This window comes from Camelus dromedarius, chromosome 11 (assembly GCF_036321535.1).
Source record: "Camelus dromedarius isolate mCamDro1 chromosome 11, mCamDro1.pat, whole genome shotgun sequence".
NCBI lineage: Eukaryota > Metazoa > Chordata > Mammalia > Artiodactyla > Camelidae > Camelus > Camelus dromedarius.
Window position 1 is genome coordinate 47,514,243 of NC_087446.1, and position 25,167 is coordinate 47,539,409.

General features: G+C 38.3%; 1 protein-coding gene and 1 long non-coding RNA gene across 2 annotated transcripts in view; both read left to right on the forward strand.

Moving 5' to 3' along the window:
- Positions 1–25,167, forward strand: part of PDZRN4 (PDZ domain containing ring finger 4) — a 322,510-nt gene that overhangs the window by 50,015 nt on the left and 247,328 nt on the right. The gene's annotated exons all lie outside the window — the stretch shown is intronic.
- LOC135322542 (uncharacterized) lies at positions 3,467–25,025 on the forward strand. Its single transcript, XR_010383219.1, has 2 exons — positions 3,467–4,224; positions 24,778–25,025. It is a non-coding gene; the product is annotated as an uncharacterized LOC135322542 (long non-coding RNA).

Consider the following 25,167-nt stretch of genomic DNA (forward strand, 5'->3'; position numbering starts at 1 on the left):
CCCAACGTGCTGGATCAAATAGACAAACCTAAATCATGCATTCTCACAGCTTTCTATTAGGGAATCAGAAATGTTTAGGCTGACTTAGATTTCGTCATCATACACGAGCATCGTAGGTTTTATGGAATGCACATGATATGCTGAAAATAGGAATTTAATGCAAATGACAAGAAAAGCAACATTTTAATTGATTGAAATGAAAACGTTTACTTAACATTCAATAGCCAAATTCAGCAGGTTAGTGTATAATAGACAGTAATCGCTGAGATTTTACCCTCCTGCTCAGGAAATCCACTGTGCAATTGTGAGTTTCGAATGGCAGTAATTAATCATTATGGTAGACTGTCAAATAAGGGTTCAGGTCATTTATGTTAATAATTGCAGTATGCAGTTTTTGACATTTACTGTGAGCCCTAATATATAACAATTAACCCAAAATGCAAACATCTGGAAAGCAGTCTGAATTCTTGGAAGAAGGGGTTAAGATATATATGTGTATGTATGTGTGCATATATACACGCAGTCACCATTGGAAGATACCTTAGTGTAAATAATTGCAATATTAAAAGTGGTTTAAAGATAAATTGAAACACAGATAATTTACTTAACATAAAGTAGTTTTCCCCAGAGCAATTTAAATACTGTCATCAGTAACCACAGCCCAGATTACCTAGTATTATTTGTTTGGTCATAACCAGCAAGCACCTAGATACCATGGTTATGATATGAACCATGTATGCCTTGAACTCAGGCTGATTAGTGAGCATTTCCAATCCCCCAATATTTGTTTTAAATTGCTTTGAAGTAAAAACTTCCTGGTTATTACCAAACAAAAATGACTATGTAATCCATTTTATACATGCATACACACAAAGACACACACAGAATCAATTCTAAAAAAGGATAATTATTAAAGAATATGAAAAGGAATATATGTATGCATATGTATGACAGGGACATTGTGCTGTACACCAGAGATTGACACATTGTAACTGACTATACCTCAATTAAAAAAAAAAAAGATTAAATGCCTGAACATGCAGGTAGGTATGAAAAAAGGGACTGTAAAATGTGTTATACCACAAAGAATACAAGGGCTACCAGATACATTTCATGAGGAAGTACTGTATCACCAATGAGGAAACATTTCTGTGTTGAGGGTGACTTTTAACGACTGTATGTAAGATGTCAATATAAGTTGTTTGGGGGGGAATAAATTTGTACAGGGGAACTTTAACACCCACTGGATGCCTCTGGCAATATAGCAGTGTCTGGCTATAAACTTGTGGTCTGGCTTGAGTATCAAATTGTGGGGATTTGGGGTCAAAGGGAGCTGAGTGAGTAGCTTTGAGGCTGGAGAGAAGTCAGGAATAGCAAGACAGGACCATACGTGTGATGCTCTGAGCACACCATCCCCTTGCTAATCCAGGCTCCTTTCAGCCTCCATTATTTAAGAAACATAGCAATGGACTCACCACCGTCCATGAGTGCTTTGCTGATTACCCGTCTGAAATAGTATGCAGCCTCCCTTTGCTTTTGAGACTTTTCACTTTTTAACTTCTTCTGGGACTTATTCTACACAAAGCTAGGAATAGCACAAGGTAGTAAAGAGGCAGAGAAAAAGCAGAGATCACTCATAGGTGCGGGATTTGGTTTTGGATTCGGCAACTGAAGCCTTTTCTTTATAGGACAGGGGTGTGTGTATGTGTGTGTGTTAAAATTCTGCCATCAAGTTTTATGTGGGGAATCAGTGAAATGTCCCCACAGTTTATCCCAGCAAGCATAGCTGTGAGACATAAATCTCATTAAAGGACAATCTCGCTTAGACTAATGCCTTCTAAAATTCTTCTCTGTAGTTTAGATAACAGTAGAGAACATGTGTAGCGTGATGCGCATAATTTATTTTATTTGCTTTTAACTTGGTGGTTCAGATTATTGTAGCTACATTACAAAACAGCCTTCTAGCCACCCAACACCCACAAAGCATTTTTTTTTTTTTTTTGTAACTAGCTTCTAAGTCCAATCCATTCTATGTTCCAACAAAGATCAAGGACTGGTTTCCAGTGAAATAGTTGGGTGGGATGGAAAGACAGTTGTTACTAGCATAGCCTTGGCCATTTGCTCAATTACAAAAATACTAGGGTTCCTCTGTTTGAAATTCTGTGCTTAGAACATCCTAAGAAATTTCTTGATCACTCTACCATCAGTTGTTTTCTTTTCATGTAAGTGCTCTATGATAAATCACCCAGGACCCCACCCCCCTTACCTGAGCTATTTATAACCGTCTTGTGTGGTCAGGTTACCATATAGATCAACAAATCCTTGAACAAAATTGTAAAATTTAGGAAACAAAGTCATTATAAATACGTTACATTTAAGATAAGCATTGCAGTGCAACCACATTGGAAATTTGGGGCAATGTTTTACAAAGTTACACATACTTTACGGTATGACCAGTAGGTGCACCCTTAGAGATTTACTAGGGGGAAAAAAAGAAAGTACAGGAGCTTTTTTCATAGGAGCAAAAACCTTTAAGTAACTCAAATGTCCGCCAACAGAAAAATGGATAAACACATTTTGGTCTGTCCAAACAATGAAATGCCACTCAACAATAAAAAAAAGAATGAACCACTGATACAGGCAAATCACAGACACTAACCTGAGTGAAAGAAGGCAGACATGGAAACGTTCCTTATATGAAACACTTACACAAGCAAAACAAATCTGTAACAGAAAGCAGATCAGTGATTCCTTGGGGCTGGGAAACGGGTAGGAAGGATATACAAGAAGAAACTCTTCGAGGCGCTGGAAACGCTTCAAATCTTGATTGTGGGGATGGTTATGTTACCCCAAAAGGGGAAGGGAAAAGACTCCAGTTCTTGTCATATTCAAAAGACAAGAATTCAGACAGGAGACAGAGTGTTGTGTAGCAAATGATTTTAAAGGTTTTACTAGCAAAGCACGCCTCCCAGAACGGGAGGCGGGCTGATCCAAGGGCAGACAGCAGTGGTCTTCGTTTGCCCCTTCTCTTACACCCTTGCTTAGGGATGGTCTCTTGATTGACTGACTGTTGGCTCTTGCCCTAGAGTGCTTAGTCTTGCTTGTACCCTTTGCGCATGTCCTGACACACAGAAAAACCCATGGCAGAGAGGGGTGCCTAAGCCACAATGCTAATTACATTACATTGAGCTTTGGGTCATGTCCAGTCAGATCCTTGTCTCTACTAAGAAGTTGCAGCTATTGGGTTCTAATCAGTTTCTTGCTGGTCCGTATTTAGAAGTAAAGCCCCTTTGTGCTGGAGACGGTCATACCACTATCTTCCGGACCATCGTCCCCCTCCTCCACCTTATCTGTCCGGTGCCCCCACTTATCTAACTACCTAACGGTTACAGGGGTGTATGCATTTGATTCGTCAAGTTTTATACTTAAAGGGGGTGTGTTTATTGTACAAAAAGTTTATCTCAATAAAGTTGATTTTGAAAGAAAAAGATGGAATGTTGACACTGAGTGTGTAAGAACAAATGAACATGTGATGACTCATGTTGCAACATAAAATGGTAAAACAACACCCCTTAAAGAGCAAGACTTGAAACTGTTTTGAGTTAGAATGGAATTGAGATAAAAAATAAATAAAAATTGAGTGCTGAATGTCGAAGTCAGCATTTTCTTCTATATTGCCAGGGAGATCAGAAGGAGCAAAAGTTTATTATTTAGCAGACATTATACCGAGGACTTTACAAGCCTAACATTATTTAATCCTCTCCAAACCCCCATGAGGTAGGTTGTAAAAAACAAAGCGTAGGGAGACTGAGTTCTCAAGGTCATACGGCTAATGAGTGGGAGGGCTAGAGTTGGAATCAGACAGACTCCAAACTATGAATTCTTCACAGTTATGCTACACTAAATCTTTCTGAATCATAGTTTACTACATCATTATGGAAACTTTCTTACTTGGGATTGTTCAAAGAAGTTATATAAAAGCATGTTACAAACAGAGAGTAAACCACAGTACTCATTTATCCAGTAAATAATTGACTGTCTGCTAAGTGCCAGAAATTGTGCTGCATACCGGAAACATGACAGATCCCCTACCCTCGTGAGTTTAAAGGTGAAGGTAGTAAACGAAGAAGGCAAAAACACTGTTCAAAGAGGGAGTCTCCGTGCTGTGAGAGCACGTTGCATAGGTAACTGCCCCCTTAGGAGTGGTGATATCTGAGCTGATGGGTGAGTGAGAGTTTGTTCTCTGGGTGCGGAAAGGGGACAGGAGGATGGGGGGTATAACTGCTCCAGGAGAGATTTATGGTAAAGTCTAGAGAGGAGAGAAGCTCAGTGAGACAGGGCTGGTGGGCTGGAGTACAGAGGGCAGAGTGAGGAAATGATGAGGGAGAGGGTTGAGGTGATCAGCAGGGCCAGGCAATTCAGGTCCTTTAGGCAGAACATCCTTAATTTGTCATCCGAACCAGAATACCTGAGAGGGAAGGGGCACTATGGATAATTTATGGCAAAAGGATCTAAAGTGGGGCTGTCGATGGCCAGGGGGTTACTCCACATGCCTTGAAAGGAACTGTGAAAATTCTGAGGGGAGTAGGAAGAGTCAGAGAGTTTTAAGCAGAGAAGTGAATGATGATTAAATTCTGCCTTGCCTCATGGCTATTGATATGCTTTGGAAAGGGGATTGGAGAGCATTTTAACTTGCTGAATTGTATGTGTGATGCCTTTTAAGTCTTCACATTCTCAACGGAAATTTTAGTCACTCCAGAAATACTTAAGGGAAAAAAAATGAATCTGAATTTTTAAAAAATACATAAATAGCCAAAAGTGTTAAGACAATTTTTTAGATAAAATTATTTATTATTTTCTTTTTTTAATCATGTAAAAATGATTTTAAGCAAATATTCTAAATGAAAGGGCCTGAAAAATTAAAAAGAGAATAATGTTTCCAAAACGACATTTCAAAATGGATTAAGATTTATTTCTTGAGCACTTTCTAAGGCCCTGCTGTCCTAAGGCACAATTTTGATGTTGGAGAAAATGAAGGAGAGTATTTAAGATTCCTTTTTTGATTTAAAAAAAAATTGTAACAGAGTGGTTAAAAAAAAAAAAAAGAATAACACTTTTTTTTTTGTGCTCTGAGACTGTCTTCATTCACTAGGCTCTTTGACAAATAGATACGTGCTGCCTAAAATGGGTTATGAGCACCAGTAGTAACGTACTGGTCTCCTTACACACAAGCGCACACTTAGCCTCTCTTCCCTCATTCCTGAGGTCGGGCAGCTAAGAGATGAATCTCAAAGGGCTCTGTTGGTCATCTTAAGTAATTATGTTTTTATGCTAGGAGCAAAGAGACGTCAGTGAGGGGTTTTAAGGAGCATATTTCCATCTCTGTTTGGAAACCATCGCTCTGGCTGCAGTTTGGAGAAGAGATTGGTTGGGGTCGGGAGAGGAAGTGAATACACGTAGATCATCCGAGGGGCACAAGACAAGGGAGAGATCATGGTAGCCTTAGCAGGGTTGAGGTGGTGGAAAGAAGGGAGTAGTTTCAACACATTTTTGGGAGGCAAAAGCAATGAAATATAGTGATAGACTGGGGGGGGGGGGAGGAGAGGACTTCGTCAGAGGTGACTTTAGGGTTCATTTGAAAGGATGAATGGTCATGCCATTACCTGAGATAGGCAGGTTACAGATTTGGTAGGAAAATTCAGAAGAGTGTTATGAAGCATCCAAAAGGCCTTGAGACACACGAGAGGAGAGTCAAGCAGACAGTTGATACACAAGCGTGGAGACAATTATGGTCCAGCAGTACACATTTGTAGGTCAGATGCATAGAGGAGGTAACTGAAGCTTTGGGTGTGGATGGCTTTAGAGGGAACAGACCTTAGATTCCCTGGAATAGACATTAGAAGCAGAAGAGAGAGTCTCCATGAAATTCAGTATTTAATGCCCAGATGAAGGAGAAAGAATCTTTGGAGACACAGAAGACATGGCTAGAGAGGAAGGAGTAAAACCAGGGAAGTGTGGTGATAACGTGATTTAGTAAATGATTTTGCAAAAGATGGAGCTTTCAGTTGTATTTCATTTTTAAAATGATTTTATTTACTTATTTTTTATTGAAGTATAGTCAGTTACAATATGTCAATTTCTGGTGCATAGCGTGTTTCAGTCATACATACACACACTCCTTCTCTCTCTCTCTCTCTATATATATATATTCCTTTTCATTTGTTTATTTTGAACTGATTTTCCTGTTGCTCCAGTTGGAGACAGGATTCTCAAATGGGAAGCAATGATGATTAATTTGCCCCTTTCATCCATTTACTCATTTTATTTGTCTTCCTGTGAGTGGAACCCAGCTAAGAGAAAAACTGTAAGTAGCTGAGAAACTGCCTAGGTTTATAAGTTTAACAGTAGTATATCAAAAGCTAACATTTATTCAGCCCTTATTATGTGCCTATGCTAAGTGCTTTAGATGCATTTTGTTATTTAATCCTTTCAACAGACTATGGGATGGATAGAATCATTATCCTTTTTCTAAGTGAACAGTCAGAATAACGGAGTACTTGAATGACCTGGGCATGACTACACTGCAGGTGACAGAGACTGGATTCCAACAAAATGAGCTACTCCCTCCGTGATAGCTTCTGAGGGCTCCTCCGTCATGTGTCATAGTGGGAAGCTGTCAGAGAATATACAGGATGTTGGTATTTTCTCACACCCAAGTTGTTTTGTATTATGTTGTAAGTTCTGCTCATTATCCCGCCTTCTTTTACCCAATGACCAAAAGACCCTGTTTAACATTTGGCTTTTTGAGCTAATCATACCTGTAGTCTCAATATTTTTATTTAGGTAAATAAAGTGAGGGAAAGAGAAAAAAAAAAGAAAGAAAAAGAGGTAGGGGAGAGAGAAAGCATATACTAGAAATGAAATACCTCATTTCACACATGGTGCAGAGTAGGAGTCATTGGTGATAGACGCCCTCTTTGTAAAGACTGGCTCTAAGGAATTTTTCCTCGCCCCCATTAGAAGATTGTAGCCCTAGGTGGGGAAAAAGCAGAAATTCTTTAATAAGTATTATTTTAAGCCAAAATATGTTTGATAAAAATATAAATCCTACTCTTAAAATTATGTACAAAAATTAAGAAGCTACATTTAATTTATTCCTCCCACAAGCATTTGTTGAGTGCACGCTATTTGCTTACTTTTCTAGCACTAGGGATTTAGTGACAAACAAAATTCCCTGCTTTTTTGGAGCTTCCATTCTAGTGGAAAAGATGGACAATAAGTAAATAAAGCAACAAGTATACAGAATGTCATATACATCATGATGCAAAAAGCAGGATAAGGAGACAAGGGAAGAATGGGGTGCTGTCCAGTTAATACTATCAGATGATGACGGTGATGATGCCATATAAATACAGACTTTGCTCATTTTTTGGCTCTCATGCTGGTAAAGGCATTAATGAGTGGCATACAGCAGGAACACTTTGGTGAACACTCTAGTTTACTGCAGGTTGGGGCATCAAATTTGAAAACAATTGCAAACATTCAGAAATAAACCCATATTTAAACACAGACAATAAAGAGACTAGAAGCAAATGCCAGAATGGTAACAATAGCTGTCACTGGCTGATTTTTACTTTCATCTTTATATTTTAAGCATTTAAAATAGTTTAATAGTGCACAATTCTATAAGAAGAAAAATAACATTTAAACATTTCTATATTGAGCCTATTAAGGAGAAAGGACAGAATGGAAAAAGAGAGGAAAAAACGAGAGAGAGAAGAGACACTGTAAAATACAGACATAAAAATGCAAATACACAGAAAGAAATAATCTTTACGTTAAAAAAAGGAGATGCAGAGAAAGGGAGAGCCATGTCAATACATCTGCTCACACAGTATCTCCATATTATAGACTTTAAAATGCAGCCCTTGCAGATGCAATGCTGTAATGCAGCCCTTGTAATGCTGCTTTTTAACAGGACAATCACATCGAGAAATACTGGTCCTGGAAAACTGTCATTTGTGTTGAATGTAATTAGACCAAAGGGTGGGTCTGCTTTTGAGAGTAGAATTAAAACAGTCAGCTAAACCTGGGCCAGACTCCTACTCCGGTTCTCAGATGGCATTTTGGGTAGACTCTAATCACAGATGTGGACAAAGTCTTCAAGGCACAAGACAGACAACTCTAAAATTTATTTGTGTTAAGAGTTTAAAATAAGTAGTTAGTATCTAAAAATCCAAAACTCCCAATTTATCACCCTACTAACTACTATTTATAAAATAGATAAACAGCAAGGTCCTACTGTACAGCACAGGGAACTATATTCAACACCTTGTAATAGCCTATATGAAAAAGAATATGAAAAGGAATACATGTATGTGTATATATATATATACGTATAACTGAATCATGCTGTATGCCAGAAATGAACACATTATAGACTGACTATACTTCAATTTTTTAAAAAAATTAAAACAAAATTAACACTTTAAGAAAACCAATATCTTCGCCAAACTGATTATACTGTGTGATTATTTCACAAGTGATTTAGTCTAGGAGGCTGCTTTTTTGAGCTAATCAGCTTAGTCTTCGCTCTCTTTTTTATGATCTTTATCAGTAACTATTTCACTCCTAGGATTATAAATTCTGTTTATTTTGCAGGTAAATCTACAGAAATCGAACTGCCAATTATATACATATTTTTCATCTATATTTCTGAAAAGGTTCAGAAAAACTGACCTTGAGGAAACAGCTTAGACTCATATGAGGTCATTTTCTGCTCTATTTCAGAAAACTGCTAGTGAACTGGTTTGTTCTGATTAGCTGAAAATGATCTTGGAAATTGTTTTTATATTTGATTAATGAAAAAGAATCAAGTGCATTTTCTATCAAAAATACTGAGAGAAATTAAATTTGCATTTTGAAAGTGAGATTTTTCACACAGTGCTTTTTTTCTTTTTGCCATCTCTCTGGATAATAGTTTTAGAAAGATTTGCTTGTGGTGTTTTGTCTTGACTTACGTATTAGAGGAGAAACAATTGTATTTCACACACCCTGTTTTCTAGGAGAATTTTGGTATAATTTCCAGCGTGACAGCAGAGATAGGAATGTGTGTGTCTATTCTGGTACAATTTATATGAAAAAATTAGTTTTGATCCCTTTTAAACAAAGGCCATAGGAAGTGTCATATTCTGGGTGGTCTCTGATTAAACAAGCTAGTGTTATCGAGTGGGATGCTTTTCCATGTGCGATCAAGGACTTCCCCTGATGGCAAGTCACACGGTAGCCCAAGAAACTAACGGCCCTTATAAAACCCATACCTTTGGCCTCTCTCCTCAATCCTTTGAATTTTCAGGGCTATTTAAAAGTACAGAACTATAGTTAAGAATATGTATATACTTAACAAATATCTCAATTTAGAGGAAGGCAAAAATCTTGTTTAAATGCTATGATTTTTCTGTTATATAACTGCTGAAGGCTATACATGAAATGAATATATGAAATTTTATATGATGTAAAATAATGAAAAGATTTTATTGGCAAGGCTAATCATCATCTCTAATTGAAAGATCAAGTGACTGAGGCCTTAACAAAAGTAAACCCCAAACTGAGCACATACAGTTTACGAGGTGACTATATTAATTGGTTTTAAATCATCATGAATAGAGTGTCATACCAACAGGGGTTAAGACCAACCTTTTACTGCTTATAGCTCTTGGAAATTTGGTTATGACCAGGAAAATATATTCTCGGTACCATTTCTTATTATCAACATAGTGGTTTGTAGTGGTTCAAAAAACCCATTAGAGGGCGATCTAACCTTACTCTGAAGCTAGGAGAGTGCCCTCAAAGGACAGGATTGGCCAGCCTCTGCAGGAGAGTTTTAAAATGAGCTTCTTAATAACAAAATATTTAGTTTTAGTCTTGCTTTATTTTTCTGAAACACAAACCCTCAGCTGATTTTAAGCTTTTTAAAAAAATTTAGAATCCAAAAAGACATCGTTCTAAATTTGAATTTCTGTCTGTGTATGTTTTTAATTTGATAGATAAAAATAACACAGTCAATGTCCTCAAGTTTTATTTTAAAAGATTTTTTTCCCCATAATATAATGTAAAAGTTTTCTTAAAATTGAATAAAAAACTTGTTTGGAACTTAAAAACGTGGGGACATATATATGTATGCATATTCATATATATGTGAATAAGAAAATTCTGGGCTTTTTAAAGGAGATGGTTTATATTAAAGAACATATATTTTACATAAATAAAGTTGAGACTTACATGCAGTCATTCACCCAAGTTATATTTGTAAGCTTGACAATACAACCTTAACTCACGGAACCAAATAGTTTATATAATTTAACGTATCTTTAAGTTTTACTTAATTGAAATATAATTAGAATGCAAATGTCATGAATGTGGTTTTATTTTAGAAAACTGTTCTGTGTGACACCACAGCACACCAGGGACCTGTCTCAAATCCTGTCTTTAACCCTATTGATTAAAGGATGCTGCACCAAAATAAAAACAGAAACAAAAACAAAGCATTTTAAAAAAGCACTAGGCATTAAGGAACTATATGAGGACTTCTGTTTTCTCCTGAAACTATAGTGAATCATAGTTCTGGATTCTTCTCGGCATAAGGTCGTTTACTGGGCCAAGGATGAGCACCTGAATGACACAGACAGCCCTGGGAGGGTCTGAACTTGGTGAAGGGGGGGAGGAATTAAGTAAGCGATTAGACTGACTTTGGGACTTGAGCTAGTTGAGTGCCCCGCCAACTTTTTGCCATATCCGTGTGCCTCTTGTACTGTTCACTTCATCAGACCTCTTTTTAAACTGAAATCAATGTATTGTAAAAGATGCTATTAATATAAATAGAAAACCAAAATGATATGCCATAAATACCAAAGAACAAGATAATTCCTTTTTAAACTTTGTGTTTATATTAACCAGAACTGAGAATCCCACTTCACATGTGCACCTCGTTGTATATTATGGGCTAGGCTGAAGTTTATATTTTTAATTACGGACACAGGTCCTGTGAGAGGTGGGAAACAGATATGAGGCAGGAAGCTCGATCTCAGCTACTAACTGACCCAGATGAGATGCCCATCTCAGGAAGATATTTTAAGAAAACTAAAATTATACAGCACCCGTTTCACTCTGCCCATTGCCAATACTCATTCTGTGCCCAAAGCGGAAAAATCTCCTAATGGGGAAGGACCTGTGGCTTACCTAGCATTGCTTTATTCTCTGCGTGGTCCAAGACCCAGTAAATCATCACCTGGCTGTGTGTGACTCCATAACAATCAGGTTCCAACCTGAGATCCAGGGAGAAATAAGTCCCCTCCAGCCTCCTCAGTGACCTTAGGAAAAAGATGGATATTCATACTTGTACCATGTAGAATTATTTTATTGGCATACGTGTTCATATTTGGCAGCTATGAGTCCAAGGAGAATGGTGCGAAAACCAACGCTGTGAGAATGGAATTGTAGGTCGTGGGTGATCCCTGTCACATTTCCGCTTTCTAGATCAGTTCATCCAGAACCTTAGATGGATCAGGTCTTTTCATCAGTGTTGCTTGGGTAAAAATCCAGAAATTGCTTGCTTATTTGTTGGAAAAGAAAAGCTTCTTGTTCAACAGTAAAATACTTTTGGGGAATGTATTCAAATCTTCTATCATCAATAAATGATGTATGGTTTACCAATAATATATCAAGTAGTAGCTTAAAATAGTTTTAAATATAATACCACCCAGCTAAGTGTCCTTTCCAATACATTCACATATTCTGTATTAAGTATTTCAGAATTTTGTTAGTCTGCCCATCTATCTGTCCCTCCGTATAGTGAGACAACCAGCCTGACATCTCCATGCATGAAAGCACTGTTTGGTCAAGGAATTCTTCAGCTTGGGTGCCAGATAAGCTGTTAATTAAAAATAATTCAGTGCTGGTCTGTGAGACAAACTTACCCAGCCTTTGGCTGTCATCTTATGTAGATAACTGCTTATGACTTTCAGCATATAATGAAGCAGAAATATAGCTGCAGTGGGATTTGGATAGGAATGGCAAATACTTGGCACACATAATTTACTTGCCCCCTCCTGTGCTTAGAGCAGACATTGCTAATCGATCATTCCCACTGAACTTGATCAGAATCCATTTCTAGGCAGCCATTACCAACCAATTGGAACAGGCATGTTATTTGAAACCTTGATGCCATTCCTGTACATGGAGGAAGAAAATGAAATAGACCAAGGTAAGGCTATGGGACAGAAGGAAGAGAAAAGGGAACCAGGGTTTCTCAGTGGATCAGAAATTAGAAGTGCCCTTTCTATGGCCTGCTGATAAAAATTGGAGTTGAGGCCAAGGGAAGGAAAAGGGATGGATAAGAAAGTGACTCTGTCAATCCCTTTCCCCATAGGAAAGGAATTCTACACAAAGCAAACTAGGGTTGTCACTGCTACCACGGGGACCTGGGGGAGCTAAAGACCCCCATCCTCCACTCTCTGACTCAATTAAATTCTTTATTTATTAAGTTAAATTCAACAGTTAAGTGGCATTATGTATACTATGTGTATGTTTCTACAGTGCTCGATTCTGTGGTAGATACAAAAGAGGAATTTTAAAAAACTAGCTCCAGTTATGTGCAAGGCACCATGTCAGGCCATGAACATATGCTGTTTTATTTAAATCTCCAAACACCCTTGAGCCCAAGTAGTGTTGTATGGGCTTTGCAGAAGAGGAGACTTTGGGGCAGTTCAGCCAACTGCCAACAGTCAGAGAGCAACTGAGTGAGGCCAGATCGTACACAGAAATCCATAGTCTTTTCACGTGCATCACCTTGCATGGCCAATAGGTAATTACACTGTTTTTACGTACCTCTGGGGTGACTGAAACAGCAGAAGAAGCAGAAGAACAGAGATGGCATTATTTTACCTTCTGCATTATTTCCTTGGCCAAACCATACAGACTCCAAAGGATAAAGGTGAAAAAAAAAAAGAAGTATCACTTACCAGTGCTTGATTCCTACTCCAGTCTCATGACTTGTAGTTTTTAATTATTTCCAGGTTTGAAAAACTTGGACATTTTTCCCCTGAAAAATAGTTGCGGAGTAAACTTTATTGTAAATATAGATTCTGTATCCTAAGATAGGCAACAAACTAGGAAATCACATTGTAGTTTCCAGTTAAACACATCATCCTTTTCCAAGTTAGTGTAAAGAATTGTGGAGGCAAACGAGCAAAATCATTTTTTTTTTGGAAATGTTCATATTTTAATTGAGCCATCCTTTATTTGAAGAGATGGGGATATTTTTAAAAAAATCCAAATTAATTGGAGGAACGCACATTAAGAGGAACATGATAAACGAATCCTTGAAGGGTAAAAACGTGGAAAACTGCATGATTGAAACTAAGGCATTCCACTTTGGACCCTGCCTTATAAATTATCAGCTGGATAATACGATTCTGTACAGGGACCCTCAGTCATTAATTTTTCACTTAAAATGTATTGTCTGCTTCACCTAGCTGCTTGCCTTGAGCTTGCAGAGGGCAAACAAGGATATTTGCGTTTAGCCTAGAGCAACATATAAGGAAATGGAATACAGTCTTCTCCAGATTTCTGTGTAGCTGGTGGCCTACAGCACACAGAGTTGGGGTTATAACAGTTCCAAAGCTAAGAACAGCATTGCTGGTGTCCATGAAAATGGAGAGCAACTATAAAACTGATTGACACACTCCATAAAGTAGACTTTCACTGTCAATCATCTAAATATGATTCATTAATCATACTATCAGCATTTGACAGCTCACTGACAGTAACAAATTCTCCCCAGAGAAAGCTCCATAGAAACTTAAGAGCAGCCTATTAATGTTGGTACCCTTTAAGCCGGATGTTATGCATCGTCCAGGAAGCAGAGAGCTTCTTGCAGCCCAATGTAATTGATTCCAGCCAAACTTTTATTACCAGCGTGTGCATTACACGGCTTCTGATGCATTCCCAATTACAGAGGACTGATTGGTTTTATGAAAATCTTTTTTACAAGGGAAATAACAAGGAGAGAGAGAGAAAACATCTCTGGTCTAAATTAAACAAATTATGCAAAATAGACTTTTTATGAAAAGTGCGTTTTCAGTTTATTTCAGCAGTTTGAGAGCCTGAATATTGACAAAACAAACATCATGTCAGGCCGATGTCAGTTCCTCCACGCTGCATCACAATGTGCCAGAGTTCAGGGCCTTGTATGCTATGTTTTGAAGTTTTTATGAACCAGTGGCTCTTTGCGTCATCCTGTTGTTTCCCGAGGAGTCCAAAAAAAAGATGCAAAGTCAAACTTTAAATAAATCACAAGATAGGAAGATTAAGGGTGTAATAACAAAGACTTGTTATGCAGAGGCCCAGGGGTTGTCCTTAGGGAAAACATCAGTCAACACTGCGTTTTGAACTATGATAAGCATTCTGATACACACACACACACACACACACACACACACACACACACGCAACATTGCTATAAAATTTCTAGACAGTTACATGCCTCATAGAGGATAAAAAGCATCCTTTTTTCCTCCTTCCTCCCTCCTGCCCCATCTCTCTCTGGAGTTCTTTGGATAGCTTCTAATGGGGCATGGTTGTGGACTGGGGAAAGTTAGACATCACACAGACTGGGATTTGAACTTGGGTTTCAGGTTTTGCCCATTTAATTGCTATGTGTGAGTTAGTTAGTCATCTTTAAAGTAGTAGTCATAATGTCCACATCCCCAAGAGTCTTATAAATTAAATGGGGTCCTAGATGTAACAGCGCCTACTGCCCAGTTAACGTTGCTATTATCCAGGTTAATGTTTGGACTGTAACTATTGCTTGTGCGCACGAGTGTGTGTTTATAGAATTAGATTTTTGGTGCATATAACCTGGCCATAATTTAAGCAATTGATAAAAATTTAGTTTCAAATTTTGCAGCCAAGAGGAGTTGTTGAGATAATACCATTCTCTAAGAGTAAGGAGAGGTAATTCCCAAAAACATTGAATGGCTTACCTAACAAAAGGCTTACCTCTTTCATTTTTTCTTAAGCAATTGTGTCCTAGAATTTTTGTCATTCTCAAAATTGGGGCTTGTTTTCAATGAGGATCCAAGATTGGAATCTTTCCATCTGTTTCCATCTTGCCATCGCTGCAGTTTAAGGATTCATCATTCCAAACTAATTGATTCACCTCATTATAATAAATTTATTCACTCTTGTAGTAACTATTTCTTGATATTTTAGGTCCTGATAGGATAGAATGAAGATGAAGCTAATTGGAAGAAATGATACTGATTCCATGTAAAGCTCAATCATTCTTTCATTCATTTGTTCAGAGTCATAAATCTCAAAATATTTGTTGTGTACATATTATAACCACACCACAAACTCAGTATGTGCAGTGGGCAAGTAGCATTTTTAAGAAGGGCTCTTTCCTAAAGTGTGTCTCATTTTTCTCTATAGATTTGTAACAACTTTGTATTTAAAAACAAGAAACTATAGCAAAATTGACCATTAAAAGGTCAAACTGTTTCTTACTACAGGTTGAAATTATGATCCTTCTAGAAATCTGAAATACAAAGTCTTTCAAGCATCACGTCTTGTTTTCCAGGACTATAAATAATTCCATTTGACTTACAGAATTTGCTTTTATGTTATTTTTCCTCTTATGTATTATACTATTTATACTTCAGGGTAGAAGATATATTTTCATCTCATCAGATTAAAATAACATAGTTATTTGTTCTTGAATGACTAGAGATTTTTTTTAAATGGTACAATAAATCCACTCCCCTCTCCAACAAACAGAAAGTAGAGACAGGATACATTAAAAATCTTCAAAGTTTATTGGTTTATGAATAGCTGATTCTCATTACTTAGCTATTTTCCCTTAGGTACAAAAAATATGGGTCAGGTTCTATTTTCATGGCCTTGTTAAATCACAACTGTGGGTAGCATTTTTTAAGAATCCGTGGCATTATTATAAAGATGTCTTTCACATTAATATGCTTTTTTCCATTGAAGTCAGTCTTCTTTGTGTTTTGCAGAATTGCTTTCTCTCTTCCTCCCAAACTCAGACTTTTTAGCCCATTCTGTTTTAAATATTTCACATCTTGCCAATTAAAATGCTAGCCTCTTGGCCTTAACTTCCTTTCCCTTATTCCCAGCAAGTGTCTGTTTTTCCACAATCTTGGAGAGTTGGACTCAGAATGCCAATCAGCGATGATGGATCACATTTTCAGACAACAGCCTGGACCCTGGCTTGGCACTCCACATGCATTTGCCATTTTGATGAATGAACGTAAATCAGGGGTGACAATTCACATTTGCAAGTGGATGGAAAGAATTATTAGAAACGCAGCATGTTAGGAAGCTGAAGCTTCCCTTCATTCTGTTACAACTGCACTGAAAACAAATACATGCCCCTCAGAGAACCTCGTGGTTATCATCAGGGAGTATCTGAAATATGGAAAGAAAACACATGCTGCCCAGGCCTGTTTTCATTATTTTGATCTCATAAAAGATCTTGGTATTTCAGTACAGCATAAGCACCAAATGATCCTGAAACATTTCTGTGTCCACATAAGCCTCTGTTATGTAGAACGTCTCCAAAAGGCAGGATTTTTTTTTTCTCTGCCATCTAATGAGTTCCTAATATTTTTGGTATGAAAGAGAATGTTAACCAGACATCTACACTTGTTTTCTTAATTCACATATTCAATAAAAATTAAGGATTTTTAAATGTCCATTCAACGAATTACTTGCCTTTTTCCCCCTCTACCAATATGAAGACACAATTTTTGAAATACACAATTTGTAAATAAACAATCCCCCTTTAACGCCAAAATGCCAATGATAGGTGGTGAACAGACCTAAAATTATCTGGTGGAAGTACTTTGTTTTCTTTGACTGTGAAAATTTCTGACCTAATTGCAACTTGCAGGTCTGACTCATCACATAAAATATTCCTAAGTGGCGTACAGATAAAGTGTAATTCACAGACCACGCGTATTGATTCTAATAGTGACCTTCATGACGTATTAATTTTAAAGCATCGTAACTATAATGGCCCATTCATTGTATTAAATGAGTATTAAATCTTTACAAGTACTTAAAATGGTTTTAAAGGGTCAGCCAACACGTACCTACACCTGCAGTCATTGCCATCTCTTCAAGAGGAAAAAGCACTACAGTGTTCAATAAATGTAAGCCATTCTTCTGGTAAAAAAAAAAAAAAAAAAAAAAAGATATGCTTTTCTAGCCCATGTACCAATGGTAGCAGAAATGTTTTTACAAACTTCATCACCATTTGGAAAGGTTCAAACTGTTTGCCATATTTGGATTAAGTTTCCATCTTTTTCATAACATGTTTACTTGGGAAGTACTTTGTTTTCATTCTCCTTTGTGGCAGTGAAATCGTCCTTTGAAGGCATCTAGAGTAGACATGGGAACGTTTGGTTAAACTGCTATATGTGTGAAAGAACAGCAGAATTGGTGCTGTTGAGTGTTAATCTCAATTTCCAGCAGTTACAGTAAAGTCTTCCTAATCAAAGAATGAGGAGGAAATTCACTTCCGCAACCAATGAGAACGAGCGTCTTGGGAGTTCCTAAAATCCTTCATTTTCTTGGCATGTTGCTTAAACTTGTCTGGTTCAGTAGGAAGTCGTCTTTTCATGTTAAATTTGTGTAATAATTGGCATGGAAAATTATCAGAGCACTGAGTGTCCATTGGATTAACTTCATTCATGCAAAAATAGATATTTCATGAGGCCATGTGTTAGGTGTTGCAGATAGAAATATCAAAGAGATTCGGTTTCTGCTTTCCAAGTGTCTTAATCTAGAGGGGAAATATTCATATAAAGAAAATGAGTTACAATCCAGTTTGATAGGTTTAATAATGGAAGTATGCTTAAGACAGATTGCTAACAAGAGGAACAATGATCAATCTTGATTGGGGGGCCCATGGAAGTCATTATAATGAAACCTTGAAAATGCAGATCCCCTGATATATAAAGAAAGAAAGGGTATTATGAGAAGAAGAAATAGTGAATTCAAAGCAGAGAAGAATGAAATAGAGTGGTGTGATAGAAAACTATAAGTTGCCTTAACTGTAAATTTAACATGGGGCACGAGGCAGAGATGGGGGAAATGGTAAGAGACGAAGTCAGTAAGGAACTGCAGAGTTTAGACATTATTCTAAATTTGATGCAGAAACAAATGCATGAGATATTTCATGGAAGAAAATGTCTATTGAACCAGAAATAGTCATTTTAGAGCTTTTTGGTACATGTAAAAAAAAAAAGACTGAATATAAAAGCATATTTTTCATTGATAAAATATTTTGTCATTTCCACCAATAAAAACTATGGTTGATTTTAAGACATGCCCCGTTGTAGTGGAAAACCACCAAATGCAGGCAATTTATCATTAAATTTACCTTCACTGCAGCAGACGCCAAAGAACTAGTTCAGCAATTATTCCTTAATGTCATTCCATTATCATTTATCATTTTTCTTAATGCGTCTTGACCTAAAGTGTAAGTCCTTGAAGGCAAACTTGGTCAGCAGCCATATAAATAGGGGGTTCCCTTTGCCTTTCCTTTCCTTTGTCGTAAAAGGGGTCTCGTCTCCTACGTGAGAATGGCATGTAAGTTAAGTTCATATAACCTTTTAAGTGAGTACATTATTTATTTTTCTCATTTTGAACCGAGATGACCACATCACCAGTAAGTGGTAGAGAATAAATTGTAACCACATGTCAAAAAGTAGGTCATAGTAATGAGTGTAGGAAAGGCTGGTGTTTTCCTTTAGGAAGAATTGGTTTTATCCCTTCACAGAACAGTCATATATTTTATTAATAACTGCTCTGTGTATTATGTAGTTAAAATTAGTGACTTTACAACGTCTTTAATGCCAATTATTATCAAAAATAATCCATTAAAACATGAAATTGACATGGCATCAAGGTGCAATTTGCAATAAAATATGTAAATTTGAATCTATCAGTGGAAACCCTTTTACGTGCTGAGCTTGTTTCTGTGCTAGTGAATACATTTTAGTTGAAATTAGAAAGGTTTGCTTTGAATTAGTAAAAGGATTGAATGAGAGAAGACTTTGGAAGCAAATACATTTGACCTTTGAGCAATTCAGACGTTAGAGACACCAACCCTCCACACAGTCAAAAACCCACGTATAATTTACAGTCAGCTCTCTGTTTCTGAGGTTTCTCTCGTTCAGGTTTTCACATCTGCAGATTCAAACAACCATGGATGGTGTAGTGCTGTAGTCTTAACTATTAAATGAATTCTCTTATAAGTGGAACTGCACAGTTCCAACCTGCGTTGTTCGAGGGTCAACTGAATAGTATCATAGACTTTCAGGGACATTAGACATCATTTCTTAACGACCACCTGAAGTCTATATGATGTCCACCATCATCTGCCTGTTGGCTCCCTGGACCTCATTTGAGCACCTGAGTCAGGGATGGAGCACAGACTGCTGCTTCTTCAGATGTCTCCGTTAGAAAGTGATTCCTTATATTACTCCAGAACTGTCTCCCTGCCACCAGAATGCCCTGATCTGAGTCCTGCCTGCTGAGGTCCTACAGCATGAGCCCTTTAAATATCTGAAGACAGCGAAAGATGAGTTTCCTTCCCTTTTCATTAAAGCACTAGACTGACCAGCCACCCTGGGAAATGTGGTAGACAAAAATACTCTGAATTCATCCAGATATTTGCAGAATCTCTCACTGAGTGATTATAGACCGAGGACTACTGGCTAACAGTGTGATCACGTAGATTCATAACTAGAGGCTAGTTAATGGGTCAGGGTCAGCCTGGAGAGCTGAAGTGGCCGTGTAACTGTGCCTTAGACTAAGATGCTCAACGTTTGGATTCGTGACCAAGCTTAGGCCCCTGATTGACATGAGGTCAAATCACCTTAGAGGCAGTTCTGGGAGGAGAGTGGGTGTGCTTCCTGACAGCTTTCCCAGAGCACCGTGGGTCTCGTTTCCTCGTTCTATTCAAGTCTCTGATAAAAAGTCCACATTTCTGATAGGCCCTGTCGGATCTCCTTATGCAAATCAGCCTTCTCGCCCTACTATAAGTCTACACCTGCTTTATTTTTCTTCATTGTACTCTCGCCACTTGCTGTGTTGTATATTTAACAGTTCATTGGAAATTCTTCCACTGGAATGTAAGTTCTGACTTTTTTTTTTTTTTTTTTAGTTTTCATGGCCAAAAATTCAGCTATTCAGTGCTTTCCCATTAAATGGTTTAATGGCCAAGTGGTTGGCATCAGTTGTGCAGTAGGTTGAACAGTAAACCTAGAAAAAGCAAGCTCATGGAGTGACAGGGAGGCAGGAATGGATTCCCTCTGATACACACCCTGACCCACTGCATGCTAGGGTCTAAGCTAGGCATCTGTTCTTTATCGCCTCTGAAATTTTATAAGGATGCATTGTAGACATTAAAAAAGAAACCCAGAACCTGAGGGACTTTTTTATTTTATACAAGGCTATGGATGTATAGGAAGTGAAGGAGAGAGGATTCAATCTCAGATGTGAAGAACCACAAAAGTAGAAAAAATTTTTAATTTCTGACTATAAGGTTCACAGTGATATATATAAAGGGGGGTTTGTTGAAAGAAACAGCATAATTGAACCTAAGGAAACCGTTTACAGAAAAGGTGACGCTTGATGTGAAGAACAAGGGTGATTCAGAGGGCTGTGAGCATAGTGAGAGCTGAGAGTACTTATGGGTTTCAGAGTTGGGTACAGGTTAGGTGACCGGCACAGGAAGCTCCGGATGTAGACGTCTAGCTCAGTAAATGGAGGTGACCAGCAGCAATTTCCTAATTATTAAGAAGGTGAATGGTGTGATGGGTCTAAAATATTTTCAGTGGGGATGATTGTTAGTCTCAAAGGAGAAAAACTGGTTCTTGGAGGACAAAAACAAAAACAAACACAAACCAAACAAGCAAACAAACAAACAGCTGTTGCAGTGGTTCATGTCCCTCCAAAGGACCATGGTATATAAACAGATGTGTGCATTGAAAATGTACTATGTACTATCTAATATCCTGTGTACTAATGTACCGTGCTATTAAAATTTCAGGGGGATGGAGGCGTGATAATGAAAAAAACAGCCAAACACAGACCTCATTCAAGAGAGTCAGAGAGTAGACACCATAAGAGAAAATAATTTCTACAAAAGAAAAGCCGAGCCGGCAGCTGCACAGTGTTTTAAGAACTGTCCTTAGTATATTATAGTGGCTTAAGGAGTAGAGTCTGTCCTCAGATAGACTTAGGGACTATTTTATAGTTAGTATGTGCTATAGACACTTCTAAATGTATTCATTGATTACAGCCTTGCAATAAATTTATAAGGAGGTCTTTGAATAAAATTTGCCTGCGATCAAATGTTACAGTGTTAGGGCTGGCATCACGTAGGAGCTTTAATTTCCTGATTAAGAGAATGGGGATAACAAATAAGTAGCATCTATTTTGTAGGTTGCTATGGGAATTATGTGGGATGACGTATGTGAAGCAGTGAGCATGGTGCCAAGCAGGTATGTTAGCTACTCTTATTACCCGTCCGTGGTTGGTACCCTGCATCTCTGTCTGGATAACCACAGTCAGCAGCATTTACTCTTTTAAAAGCTCCACGTCTGCTTCCACTAATAACAATGTTATCAAGATTGTTACATGGTGTGACAGGTGTACCGTGTACCACACTGACTAACAGAGGATGTTAACAATGGGGGGAACTGGGGGTGGGCATATGGGAAATCTTTATTTACAACTTTTTTCTAAATCTAAATCTATTTGAAAATAAAACTTATTTTAAAAAAAAAGATTCATTTCTAGCAATGGATTGAGTAGTTTCTTTTAACTTGTAATTTAAAAAAAAATTCAACTTCATAAATCCAGCTGAACAATGAAAAATTCTGAAAACCCCTGGAATGAGAGTACACAGGAATTTTGAACATTCCACACGAGAGCCAGCAGATGGCAGGGTACCCACGCATCTGAACTTGAGCCCCAAACTCTGCTTCCCATCAAATGAAGCCTTTTCCTTTTTCGTAGCGTTTTCTGTTCATTTAGAATACCAAAATGTAAAATCCTGTTGCCTTGAAATACAGGGCTGTTGCTGACAGGGGCCTTTGCGTGTCGGATGGACATCTTAGCTCAGAGGCGCTGTGGTGGTGGATCCCCCGCCGAGGGAAGAGGCAGCTTTGACGCTGAGCACTGTGAGCTCAGGTGCTTAATTCACAGCCCAGGTGTGATGTCCACAAACAGATGGTGAGCCTTCTCTTCCCGGTGTCCTCTTCACCTTCTGCTCACCGTGGTGATTTCTCACCTGGTCCAGGTGGGTGGATAACCGACTCAGAATAAGTCCAGAATACCTGGACTTACCAGTGCTCTCCAGCTGTGCCGACACTAACCTAGGTTCCTCCTAGAACGGACACATACCCTCCAGCTGAAATAAGGTTGGAGAATGGCTCTGTTTCAGCGATGGAGGCTACTCTGCCGCTCTTCGGTGTATAGGGAAAGCAATGTTTGTTGTAAGAAATCCATTTTTCTTCGGTAGATTAGCGACCACGGATAGAATTCACACACAGAAGTTGCTTATGGATAAAAATGAATTTTTTTCTGATGCCTGGGAGAAAGGAAGACAATTTATGTGAGCAAGTGAAAGGTAATATAGCATAAAAGGGGTATTAGTGAGACATTTTAGTCCTCAGCAAAGAATTTAAGGCTAATGGCCTTCGTCTGATCCAAAAGCCAATTATGCTAATGGCTCTCTTAAATGTAAAAGCTGTGGCCATAAGTCAGCAGGACCTTTGGCACTCAGTGTGTTTGCACAGACACTTGCCTGATTCTTTTCCTCCATTTCCCTGGCTGTATTCAGAGTTAAAATCATTTTTACCCTTTGATATATGCATGACTTGTAAAGGTAATAAGACTCGCACGGAGTGGTGGCTTTAATAAGGGCCATGATTGGCTACATCCTCCAAACTGAGTCTTGCAAGAAATTCAAAAGCCATGAAGGAGAGCAAGGTGCAGTGAAAAGCAAAGTTGTCATGTTTTTATCCAGCATGTTTTTTTTTTTTTTTTTTTTTTTTTTTACCAAGTGCAGGGAGACTTTTTCATTTCTTGTGTGCAAAAAGTTAATCGTTGAGATGGGGTAATGTCCAGGTGTTCGTTAATCTTTGCAGTCTGTTGAATGAACAGGTTTATTGACTTCACGAAAGGTTACTTTGTGTAACGATTACATTGAAAGAGCAGAACTCAGTAGAGGGCACTAGAAAGCAGTATTTTTCCTTCTGCTGTCTCTAAACCTGCGAGGCGGGCTGGTTAATTTCCAGGAAATGTCAAAGCAGTCCCATGGCCTCAGCCCTCCTAATTAGAAAAACGGTCTCTTAATCAGCAGAACTCCCCACTTCACTCAGTTAACCTTCTCCAGTGGACTTGCCCTAAAACTCCTTTTACCCGGCTACAAGTCAGAGGACAGGGGAGGCACGGCAGTGCTCCAACAGTTCTCCCCTAAGAAACTCTGTCCAAACTGACCCATTTCCTGGCTCCTCCAATCGCTAATCTCTTCAAAGTATGGACTGAATTAAGGGTCTCAGTGTGTGTTGTTGGATATTATTTTTGCAAGTTTCACCCGGTGCTCTTGTGTTTGCTCAGGTGTTGGGGACCGAGGCTGTCATCTCAGCCTTTGAGCCTTCAGCCAAAAGTGGGGTGAGAGCGGGTCCCCTTTAAACATCCTGTCATATTGGTAACCCTGGAGGATTTCTGGGTCTTGAAAAATAAGTGATGAAAAAGTGATGTGCTAGGATTTTTGTCTAGTGAATCTCAACGGAGAGAAGGCAGAGTCTTCTGCAGGGTTTGGGTCCACACGGACTTCCAAGTGTTGGGGCTGATAAAGTTTGAGTGTCACTTCTGTTGTCACACTGAGCAAATCAAAGGTCCTTGACATGTCACCTTCTTTATGACATAAGAATGTTCAACTGGAGATACTTTTAAGGTTTCCTTTGGCTCAAAAGTATTTCAGAGTGCCAAATCAAACAAGAAAGAAAGAAAGTTGTCAAAACGTTGTCTAGTTAGCTTTGATTTTATTCATACAAAGTAGGCATTTATTAAACCTAAATTGCTAAAGCATCCTGGCACAATTTATGAAGCCAAATGAGAAGCAGCAAACCTTCACTGTATATAACAAATGATGGCTGTGGTGCTGAAAGATAAGGGCTAATTCCCAGTAATAGGTAGGAGCAACTGCTACTGAATTAATTAGTTTCTATTTGGCTTTCTGTAGAGAAAGCTTGTATTTTTTTTTGTCTTAAGTCTTTTAGGTCCTCAGGTGAGATTATTAACTGAACCTGGGTCCAGTCTATGTGTGAAATGTGCATTTTTAAAACCGAAAATGTGAAAATCAAACAGATTACCATGTATATGTGAACACTAATGCTGTTGATGGAGGAAAAGGAGATTTGTGGAGACAAACAGTTGAAGGTAATCATAATAGTGTGGAGGAGAGAGCGTAAAGAGACTACGATGATGAATAAAAGGGCATGTGCAAGGCACATACAGAGATTTTTTTTTTTTAAATTTTGAAGGCTTCCTTTCTCCATCCCTGTGCAGGGAAGTTCATCCTTGTCAACCATCCTACTTGGTAGAAAACAGCAACATAAAATGTGACTTAGGTTCAAAGGTGCTGATAGCTCAGAAGGTCTCCTTTGTCCTTTACAGGCAACTTGAGTTTGGCACGAGCTCACGGCAAACATCATCTCACGGCAAACATCACCACCAGTGGGGGAACTGCCCCGCCCCACTCTACGCCCCTTAGAGACTTGAATTTTTTCAGAAGCTTTCCCCAGTGTATCCCTGACCTGGTTGGAGGATAAACTGGGCACAGATTCTAAGGTCTGTGAGACAGTTAATGTACAATGGCTCTTCTGTAATTCTGTTGCATTAAATAAAGGCAGGTTCTGTTTAAATATAGTTTCTGGTCCTCTCACGGCTCTCGGAGGCACAGGTGGTGCCCTGGGTGCGTGCAGGGATGTGTCAACATCAGAAGAGTAAATGCCGGGTGTTCACTAGGAGTCTTTGTTTGGGGCATTGCTGTTGTTTGCAGAAGAT